Consider the following 12,032-nt stretch of genomic DNA (forward strand, 5'->3'; position numbering starts at 1 on the left):
GAGTCCTCCATAGAAACACAAATATTTGTACGAAAACCTGAGGAAACTATCAAACATACTCACAATATAGAAAGGATTCCTAAAACTCATCTGCCAAAGCAATAACCTGATTAACCAGCAGGAAAAGGACCTATAGGATACTTCTTAAAGAAAACAAAGAAACACCCAACAGGTAAGGGACGCAAGCTCAATGTGGCGAACAGCAAGGAAAAGAAAGAGGCAAAGGCAAAGTAAGCCACACTGCCATTCTGTAAAGTGAGGACAGCTGTTTAACAGGAAGACAAAAGACCATCTGTCTAGGACTGGGGGCATAGGGAAGGCTTACACATGGCTATAGGAATGGAAATAAGTACAGTCATTGCAGGAAACAGGAAGAAGTCTCTTCACTATTTCATAAACTACAATATGATCAATCAATCAGGAAGAATTAATTGCTCTATTAGGACTAAAGAAGCTGACGGGAAGGGCAACCCAGCAGGAAAAAGACAAGAAGTCTCCACTAACCCAGACCCCTAGAACTCCCAGAGACTGAGCCACCAGCCAGGCAACATACATGGCCTAGTCTGAGGCCTCCAGCACATATTCAACAGTGAACTGCCTGGTCTGGTCTCAGTGGGCCCCAGAGAAGCCTGGGGGAGGGGAAGGGAGGGGACCATGGGGAAGACCTGGGGAGGAGCACCTTCACAAAAGCAAGGGGAGGATAGGGACTATAGGTGAGAGGGGCACAAGAAGGTGGGGCATTGGCTGGAATATAAATAAATAAATAATTTAATAAAAGAAAAATAATTCTATCCAAAGGAAATACACAGAACATTAATTGAGCATAAAAAATAAAATCTTGATATTTGTAAGCACATGGGTAGACCTGAAAATCCTTATATTAAGTGAAATGGGCCAGGCACAGAACTGTATGCCCAATGGCCTCTCCCTTGGAGGAGAAACTAGAAAGGCTGATCACATTCAACGGGAGACACGAGGAGCCCAGTCCAGTACCAGAGGCATGGATGGTTTGCTGAATGGGTACTGACAGAGAGGACCAGAGCTTCCGGTGTGTCAAGGGGGGTTGCAGCTAATGGCTTTGTGCTTCTCTAAAGTCAGAAGAGTTTAAAATTTAGGTATCTGCAGAAATGATAAATACTTAAGAGGACAAATGTTGAACCTAAATATCACACTGTAGATAGATATTAAAACACTACACAATGCACCCCTTTACAGGTATGTAATTTTCCTTTATCTGTTTTACAACTTAAACTATGTACATTGTTTAAAACTCATCTTTTACATTTTACACTTTGTAGACAGAGAATCACCACCTATTATCTTTGACAATTTCTAGCATCACAAAAAGTCAAACTTATTTCTAAACTGCACAGAGTAAATGCACTTCATGTTTACAGAGGCCATCTCCAGTCAGACTATCACCCTCATCTCCTCCCTGCCCAGTGAAAGCCATGAAATACCTAATTCAACAATGCCAGGAACAGGAAAGACACTCCCCATCAAAGACTCAAGACCATTATTATGGCTGAGAGGAGGAAAACAGCTAACTAGATGCCACTGCTTTCAAATGAAGATGCCACTTCAAAAGGGAAGAGTTCACTTGCCACTATCAGCTACAGACAGATTACCCATGGGCATTTCAAATCTGGCTTTCATGTTTCATGAAAATAACCTACAGCATCCGCTTCGCTATTTCCCTTGTTGACATCTTATACTGTATTTATTCTTATTTCACATGCAGTGCAGAAGCTTGAAATCAAACATGTAAAGAGTAATTTGTGAGCCTTACTTGGCTGCTATTGGGATGCGCACAGCCTCCCTGCTCATCGTGACCTCTTGCGTTAGTACTACCCAAGGGGCCTTCAATATTTTATTGAAAGTGAATTTTCAACCATCTACATATTCAAAAGCATATCCACGGTGCTGGAGAGATGGCTCAGCTGTTAAGAGCACTGACTGCTCTTCCAGAGGACCGGAGTTCAATTCTAACAACAACATGGTGGCTCACAACCATCTGTAATGGGATCTAATGCCACCTTCTGTTGGATTTGAAGACAGCTAACAGAACTTAAAGCTAATATGAATGATTTGAAGCTATTCATGCTGCTACTCAATCACTGGTGAATAAAGTTACTATTCACAAAATTACCTTTATCAAAATATAGAGAGTAACTTTAAAATATGTTAATGTCACAAAACAGCTGGTTGCACTTAATATGCTAATGTGATGCAGAATGAAACTGAGGAAGCATACAAACTCTTGCAAAGCAGAAAGTTCTCTGTTCAGAGTAATTAATAATAGAACACAACTATGTGAAGTTTATTAATCCAAATACAATTATAGTAAAAAAACAGGATCCACAGTTCTTTTTTTTATTAGATATTTTCTTTATTTACATTTCAAATGTTATCCCCTTTCCTAGTTTCCTCTCTGAAAATCCCTATCCCTTCCACCCTCCCCGTTCCCCAACCCACCCACTCCCATTCCTGGTCCTGGCATTCCCCTATAGAGGGCATAGGGCCTTCACAGGACCGAGGGCCTCTCCTCCCATTGATAACCAACTAGGCCATCCTCTGCTATACATATAGTTAGAGCCACAAGTTCCACCATGTGTTTTCTTTGATTGGTGGTATAGTTCCAAGGAGCTCAGGGGGCACTGGTTAGTTCATACTGATGTTCCTTCTATTGGGGCTTTGGTCCCCTTCAGCTCCCTGAGGACCCACATTTCTTAAATCAACTATTTCTAGAAATCCTAGAAATGTCTTTTCTAGACTACACAGTCATTAAATTTCTCAAGCACTCGTACTACATATAAATCAACCGTCCAAGAAACAAACTTCCTAAGGTACCAGGAGAATAAGCAAATCTTAAATCTCAATCATATAATCTTTTCATGATGGGAATTTCTCAGCAACAAGATGACCAAGGTGAGCCCACTGTTCGTGGACAGTGTAAGATGGACGGCAATAATAACATGTTAGTCTCACAGACTCTAAAATAGGGAAACTTTGGGGTAGAACCAGTCACAGTTCTCTGACAAACCACCAAATTGATTTCCGGAGTGGTTGTACAAGTTTGCACTCCCACCAGCAAGGGGACATTATTCTACTTGCTCCACAGCCTCACCAGCATATGCTATCACTTGAGTTTTTTATCTTAGCCATTCTAACTGGTGTAGATGGAATCTTAAGAGTTGTTTTGATTTGCATTTCCCTGAATAAGAACTTTGAACATTTAAATGTTTATCTGATATTTGAGATCCCTCTGCTGTGAATTCTCTGTTTAGCTCTGCACCCCATTTTTAGTTGGGTTACTGGGTGTTTAACTTCTTGAGTTCTTTATAAATTTTGGATACTAGCCCTCTGTGAGATGTAGGGTTGGTAAAGATCTTTTTCCAATCTGTAGGCATCCATTTTACCATATTAGCAGGGTCCTTTGCCTTACAGAAGATTTTCAGCTTCATGAGGTCCCATTTATCAATTGTTGATCTTTGAGCCTGAGAAGGAATGGGATGAGGAACTGTGGGAGGGGGTATCAGGATGAAGGCAACAGCTGGACTGTAAAATAAGGTCACACAACAGGAGGTTTGAATACAGGCAAGAGGGGAGGGGAGGGGAGGGGAGGGGAGGGGAGGGGAGGGGAGGGGAGGGGAGGGGAGGGGAGGGGAGGGGAGGGGAGGGGAGGGGAGGGGAGGGGAGGGGAGGGGAGGGGAGGGGAGGGGAGGGGAGGGGAGGGGAGGGGAGGGGAGGGGAGGGGAAAACTCAACAGTGGGGGCAACAGTCACATTTCAGAGTGGTCACACAGAAATTCACAAATACCCTCTCAGCATCAGCCTGTTTAGCTTAAAGTTACTACTGCCTCTCTTCCTTATGTGTCCTTAGGAAAGGAAGGAAAAAATGTATTTTGAATAAGCAGAACTCTAATACTACCACTAGACCATAAACATAATCTCCAATGCAAACTTTTTAAGGCTAGGAACCCTTTCTCTTTTGCCTCAACTTGGTTATAAACTCAGGATGCAACAAATGGTTGGGAATGAAATGAAGGTGCTTTGCTGGCTGCTTTGCTCACAAGTGTCTTCAACTCCAGTTCCAGGGTAGTCAGGTATCTACCTAGCCTCCCTGGACATCTGGACTCACATGGACATACCTTAAGGCTTTTTTTAATTAAGAAAAACAAAAAATAATAGTTGAAAAATACATTTAAAAGGAGCCTATAAAATGAAACAAAGCCATGTTTGCTAGTTTTATGTAGCAGAGGGTTATGTAGTAAGAAGTTAAGGTCACTTAGATGGAGAGGCAACCTCCTCTTGTTGGTGCCCAGACCTTTACTTTACAGATTGAGAAGGCAGCACAGGAGGTAATGGCTTTGCAGCAATGCTGAGCTGGGCCCAGCCTCCATTCTCCAAATATCAATTCAGCTTTCAGATCGAGTAAGCATCCACACTGAACCAAGAATGATGGATCTGGAGTCACTGTCCTAATTCACAGTTTAGGACTTGCCTGACTGCCACTCCAAGGATGATGTTTCCTCAATATTAAGCTTCAAGTGTTCATTAACAAAGGCAGCAGCAATTTTTAGAGACTCACTGTGTGCATGATTCTGCATTAGGTATGAGAAATACAAAAATGAATAAAATATGTTCTTTGACCTTGAAGCGATCACAGATTAGTGACTGAAACAAAGTATTTCTATAAGGTAGTAAGCACTGTCACTGGGGCACTATGGGAAGAAAAGACTTCATGGTAACTGATGTCTGACCTAAGTAGTGAAGGTTAGGTCACACAACAGGAGGTTTGAATACAGGCAAGAATACACAGGGACATTATCTGTAATAGGGGACGCTGTGATGAGTACCACAGAAAGCTCTATCAGAAGTGACACAGACGGGCTCTGAGCACAACTGTATACACCATGGATATCAAGCCACCAAACAACTAGGTGAGTGGGGAGAGAATTATGTTTTAGGGCCTCAGAAGATACAGCATGTTTCAAATAGAGGCTGAGTCCAGTCACCCTTCAGTCAAAAGCATTTGCACTTCATAGCACAATGGAGTTTAATGCAGTTTCATGTCCATCTACAGAGATGAAAGCTTGGCCAAGGTCTCAGAGAGAGGAGTTGGGATGGAATGGAGTAGGGAGTGTTATCACTATGAAATGGGCACAAACTTTGCAAACAGCAAAGGAGGAGTTGGTGGTGTTTGTTGTTTATTGGTTGGTTTTTTTTCTCCTGACCAAGGCAGGTTCCAAAACCCCATAGACATTGAATAAGGACCACGTGGGTCAAAGGGCTAGCTAGCAAATAACATATCTATGGTCTTTATAACATACTTTGCCTGCTCTTCTTCTCTTCCTAAAACCTACTGTCTGAAGGATCTCTTCAAAGAGATGGAGAAAGAGGGAACACTGGTTCTCTGCCCGTCTGACAGACAGTACGGTCATCCTCCCGGTCTCATCCTCCCGGTCTACCTAAAGATATGTATGTCCTAACAACAGAAACGATGAATATACAATAACATGCAGGCAAAGCAATTAAGATGAATACCTACTAACCAGATAAGTTTTAAATAGACGACATTCTAATCATAAGAAACTTAGAAATTATGATTCAGTAAAATTGGAAGATCAAAGTGAAAGATTCAAAACATGAAATCAATGCACCCTTGTTTGTCATAAGTGTGGGGTCTCTCAGATTTATTTACTGTTTCATAGCTTTCAGTATAAACGTATTAAACTTTGTTCATTAGAATTTAAAAAATTATAAATGATCTTTTATTTTTCCCAAGTTAATAGCTAACACACAGAAATAAAGTTGATTTTTATAAGTGCATATTGGATCCTTCATCCTTGTTGAAATTACTAATAAAATCTAACAACACTTGGTAATTTTGAAATTCTCTTTTTAAACACTCTTGCCTTCAGCAAACAGAGACTTTCATTTTTCCATTCATAATCAGCGTGCTTTTCCTTTGCTGCCCTTGCCTCTGTGTCCTGGGTACAACCTACATTGCGGTGATGAGAAACGCAAGCAGGCCTCCCTGTACTCTCCATCTTACCAGGGAAAGATATAGGCTTTCATCATTAAATACAACATTAATGTGGGGGGAGTTTTATGAATTCTGTATTTTGTAATTCTAATTTTATGTGGATGGATTATCTTGCCTACATGTATGTCAGTGCGTAGTAATGTGTATGCCTAGAGCCCATGGAGCCATAAAGAGAACACCAAGTCCCCTGTAACTGGAATTTAAAATGGTTCTTAGCCAGTATGTGAGTGCTCGAAAACAAATTCACAGGACCTCTGGAAGAGCAGCAATACTCTTAGGCACTGACACTCCTCTCTAGCCCCTTATCAGTAGGCCTTTATTTACTATCAAGTAGACGAGAGTTAAAGGGTGTAGTATTTTCGTAGAGCTGTGACAATAAAGCCAGAAAAGGTGGGCAGTTTAAAACAGCACATGTAGTTGAGTATGCCATGAACAGTCTATTGGAAGCCTACTGAGTGTTGTTTAAGCTCATTAAAACGTTGCTTCTTGAGCTGGAGATGGCTCAGCACTTAAGAGCATCCAGAGGTCCTGAGTTCAAGTCCCAACAACCACACAGTGGTTCACAGCCATGTATAATGGGATTTGATGCCCTCTTCCAGTGTACCTGAAAACAGCTATAGAGTACTCATATAAATTAAATAACTGTTTTTTGTTTAAGTTACCTCTAGAAGCAAAATTGTCAATGACTCCGTTTAAACATACATGTTTTTGCTTTAATAATTTATAAAGCTCTTTATTTGGAAATTGGATGTGCCACACCAACTTTGTGACCCAGTGGGAATAACACAAGGACCCAAGTGTAAAAATGTCAGATTCGTAAGAATAACTGAATAATAAACCATTTTAACAATTGTATAAGAATGGGTCAGAAGTAGAGTGATTATGTCACATGTATTAAGCTCCACAAAATCTAGAAGTGCATCAAGTGAAAGAGAGATAGCAGTCCAGCCACAGCAAGCTCATCTGTGGTTTCTCTCCACAGTCAAAACTCCAAGTGGCTGCCACACCTTCCCCAGGGGGAGTGGTTGTCTGCTGGACGCAGAGAGCATCAGGTTGATAGTGTTACGCGATATTTATAATTTAGATGCCTCAGCTAAGGAGACACACTGATCTTCTGGAGACTCTCTGAGTTGGAACTCCAGCTGGCTGCCATAACAGAGCTACCCTGGTGGCTTCAGCCTGGGGTTTGTAAGCCCCCTCTGGTGACATTACCTTCCTGCTGTTACTTTTTCTTTTCCTTGAAAGCTTCACTGGAGGGGACTCTGTACCAAAAGTGCACCTGAATAGACCAAAGGGACTGACTACCCACTCGATTCTTACGGATACTCTCATCACTCAGATGGATAAAGTTCCCCTGTCTCTCCGTTGCTATTTATTATTATATTAGCTTGCTGTACACTCATTTAAAACACACCCATTCAAAACCAAAATTATGTCTATCATAAACGATTCTCCACACTCTACAAAAACGTTTCTTTCCAGAGGATAGAAGTGCAAGAGTGGGATGTCACCCAAAGATGGCATCTTGTGGATATTGCTTCTCAATGCCCACAACTTAGCACACCCCTGCTACCCCTGTTCCCGTCACTCCACACCAGGACTCTGTCTCTCCTCCAATGAGTACAGTATCAAAGTCATGTTCTTAGGTGGCTTTCCCAGGATTGTGATAAAACATTCTGACCAAACAACTTGGAAAAGGAAAGGAGTTATTTGACTTATGGTTTCTGATGACAGTCCTTCATTACAGAAAACCAGAACAAGAACTCAAACAGAAACCTGAAGGCCAAAACTGGAGCACACAACATAAAGGAATGTAGCTGAATAGCTTGCTCCCATGGCTTGCTTTTTTATACAACCCAAGTACAACTGCCCAGAAGTAGTGCCCATGGCAGTCTGGGCTCGTCCACATCAAATATTAATCAAGAAAATGTGCCACATGCTTACCTCTAGGCCAATCTGATGGAGGCAGTTCCTAAACTAACAGTTTCTCTTCTCTGACAACTCTAGCTTGTGTCCAGTTGACAAGCTCCATCAGACTTCCACATGAATTATATCAAATTTTTCTAAATTTTTCTAAATGATAAGTGACTATGTCAACAAATATTACAGTTGTCACGATAACCCCTCTATTTAACTTTTTCTCAGATTTCTTTTATTTTTCTAATCAAGTGTTAGATTTTGGCCAGTGGTTATTCTGGAATAATCCATTTGATTATATAACTTTTCTTCTTTGGCTTAAGATACACTTCATTAACTAGCAACCTTTTTATATTATCTAAGATGGACTATCAGAGATTATTCAGTGTACTTCACATTTTCAGTGTTGCATGGTCTTCAGCTGGTTTAATTGTCTGGTTAACAACTTAACGAAATAAACTAAAATATTTCTTAATGGTCTACTTCTTTGAAGAGACTTACAGATTTGATAATAATTCTTCATTAACTGTGTGATACATTCTCAAGGGCAATCATCTGTCCCTGAACACTGTTAGGGAGACATTTTAATTAGGAACTTCATTGACTCAGTACTTACAGGTCTATCTAAATTTTCTACTTTTCCCATTCTATTGCATGCTAAGTAATAGTCTAATACTTTTCAAAACATTAATTTCATCCAATTTATTCAACTTGTGTACTTAAAGCTGTTTATAATTGTAGTAATCTATTCTGTGTACTCTACCAAAATGCATGTGCCCAGGGACATCATAAAGAGGTGGCATATTTAGTTCATTGGAGACAGAAAGTCCTATATTGGACAGCCTCGTGTGTTCAGTATCTGGTAAAAAACCACAGCAGGTATCACATGGGACATGCCTGAGGGGAAAACAACACAGCAAGATGGAAAATCTTTTTTAAAAAAAATCATATTATTCCAGCTTGTAAATTAATCATTTCCACCAACCCACTCTTTGCTTCAGTGATCGCCTTTACTGTTTCTATCTTCTTTATTTATATTTTCAGATTGATTGTTTTCAACCCTTTACCTACTTTAGCAATTTTTCCGTGGCTTGGTTTCCCCTTTCTTCCCTTTTGCAGCCCACAGAAATCATACGGAAACATTAATGTTTACTTGAGTTTTTCCTCTTTCCTGATGTGTCTGGTGCTATACATTGCCCTCTGAGGACAGCTCTAGCTGTATCACACATTTTGAATTGTCAAATGTGTAATACAGTAAAATGTACATTATACATTATATTTCCCTAGATACTGTTTTATGAATAGAAACAGTTCTATGAACCATAAACTGTTTATGTATGTTGTTTTACAAGTGTACAGTAATCTTTTTAAATGTGTATTATTAAGTTCCAGGTCTTTTGTAGTGTTTTTAAATTGATAAGATTTACTGCAATATGGCTTATCTTGATCTATTCTTCATGGCTGCATTAGAAAAACTGGTTTTATTATTCTTTGTTTGACAGCACTGAAATGTTTTACATTCTGTCACTTAATGGTGTTGAGTTCTGCCTAGTTGTTAGTGTTCAGAATATCCAATGGGAACATCATACAGCATCAGCCCCCATTGCATGGTATCAGCTACTTGCCTAGCACTGCTTGTGTAGACCTCTCATGACCCAAGATGCTTGGAATCCCATACAATTTGTGGGGTGCTTTTATTCTACAGATTTCCTAGGCATAAATTTTGGCTTCTTGCTTGTATGTCTGGTACTCACTTGTACCTAAGTGTGGATTTAACCATAGGTACACTCCCGTTACTTTCCAGGGTCTGTAAAACTGTAGTCATGGAGCAGCAGACCCTTAGTCAGCACTGTGTCAAAATCCTCACCTGTGACTCTGCTCCTCAAGGTCTGCACTAAGCCAGCCCCAGTCACATCCTTCAGAACACTATAGAATTCTGTAGACAGGCCTGAGAATTCACTGTAACAGGGCTAAGCATGGCTGTTCCTGTAAATTTCTTATTTCAAATGGCATCATTTCATAGCCTCGACACATTTGACTTTGCTTCAGTGAGAATAAAGCTAGGCGTGGAGTAGTGAATTAATTGACTTGGATTTTTCTCAAGGTAATCATTTTACTGATCCCTTTAGCATCCCCACCCCTCACCCCCAAAATGTGTACTATAGTATTCTGAGGGCTTCTAACCATCAACGAGCAGACTATTCCTAGCACCTGTCCACCTTTTACCTTTAACTCCCCCAAGCAATTCCTTTCCTATACACCCTTTAACTACACAGAGATTTCACATAAACTTCCCTACACGGTTTCCCCCGGGGATGCTAATTCCCATATTTCTATGCATTCACAAGTGAACACCTGAGTGGGATGTACAGCTTCACTACATCTTCTCCAAACACTTGACACACTTCACAAATTGGCAGCCTTCAGCACTGGCTCACTCTAGGACCTGCTGTCTTGAGCAAGTATGAGGAAGCCTCCCATGCACGGCTGTCCCTGTGCTGAGAGCTGGCCTGTTGCCATCCTGGAATAGCTGCTGCTGCTCACCCCACATCAGCCATCTTCTTCACTGACCACCCATTGGGTCCGGTCTGCTGTGCCCAATGATGGACCCATAGCACAGGAAATGCTTTTCTCTAGTGTCCCTTTTTTCTGCTTTCAGGATTTTTCTTTTTCTTTTTTGGTTTTTCGAGACAGGGTTTCTCTGTGTATCTCTGGCTGCCCTGGAACTCACTCTGTAGTCCAGGCTGGCCTCGAACTCAGAAATTCACCTGCCTCTGCCTCCCAAGTGCTGGGATTAAAGGCGTGCACCACCACACCCGGCTAGGATTTTTTCACATCTACTATAATGTTTCATAATTGCTTTAAAGGTTCACATTGGATAATTCTAGGATTTTGGTGTCTACTGATTTTTTTTTTCCTTCATCCAATCTGGAATGTTCTGGTATGACAGCTTATGCTAAAAAACATGGGAGATTTTGGGGTATAAAACACAGGATCATAGTTAAATTTCTGACTTTAGCTTACTTTAGCATAGTGCCACTGGAAGAAAAGGCACCTGAGCTGTTGAGTAGGAACAGGATTTCAAGCTTCTTGTGTGTCCATAGGCGAGCAGAGGAGGGCTGTCCAATGACAGGAGCATGACTGCCTTGTTAATCTTTACCACAGAACCTCTACTGGCAAGGGACGGTGGGTTAATGGTATTACTGTGGTGCTGGTGAACAGGCTGGGGATGAGAAAGAGTGTCTCCTCTATTGTAGAAATGAAGGTCCACAATTCCTGCTATGTTTTTCTCATGTGAGGAAGAAAGAGACACAGGTTTTTTCTACCATGTTTTTTCAGATAAACTGATGCTTACAGAGGTCTACCTGACCTAGCAGGAGGCCAGAGATGAGCCCAATTACCAGAAAACTCGGCCTACAATCAGTAATAGAAAAATACTTTTGTAAGTTGGATTTTAAATACAGATTGTACTACTACTTTTATTTTAAAATGTGTTTGTTCTCATACAGGAGTGTATACAAATATATGTAGCTGCACAGACATTCTTAACCATCCTCCACCTATGCAGATAACTCAATTATGTATATGCAATATTTATTAATGCCTGTGACTAACATTCAGAACTAATGTTCTGTTTACTAACACACCCACACATTTTGGTTCCCACGAAAAGTCAATGGAATTTGTTTCCAAATCCTTTTTTAGCAATTGTGCTGCTTCTGTGTGTGGTGGTGGTGGTGGTGGTGGTGGTGGTGGTGGTGGTGTGATGAAGCTATAAGAGCATATAAGCATGTAATATACCATGTGGGGGAAAGCTATTGCTTTTATAATACCTAGCCTAACCCTCTGGAAAAGCTCAAATTTTCCATAATTTTTTTTAATTTTTCCATATTTAAATTGCTATAGAAGTAGGAGTGAATGAATAAGTGGAACACAAAACCTAAAACATTATTGCAAACAACAGGAATTCTGTTCTCAGATTCCTCTGCTTAGAATTTCCTAGGTTAATGTTCCATGTGAAAGCACCAAAATCAGAAAGTTAATAGATAAAAGTATATGGCTCATGC

General features: G+C 40.6%; 1 protein-coding gene across 1 annotated transcript in view; it reads right to left on the minus strand.

Annotated features, from left to right (window-relative positions):
* The window catches only part of Diaph3 (diaphanous related formin 3), a 475,768-nt gene that overhangs the window by 341,252 nt on the left and 122,484 nt on the right, over positions 1-12,032 (minus strand). The window lies entirely within an intron of this gene.

Source organism: Mus caroli, unplaced genomic scaffold, assembly GCF_978045245.1.
Source record: "Mus caroli unplaced genomic scaffold, Mus_caroli_1 scaffold_12, whole genome shotgun sequence".
NCBI classification, from domain to species: Eukaryota; Metazoa; Chordata; class Mammalia; order Rodentia; family Muridae; genus Mus; species Mus caroli.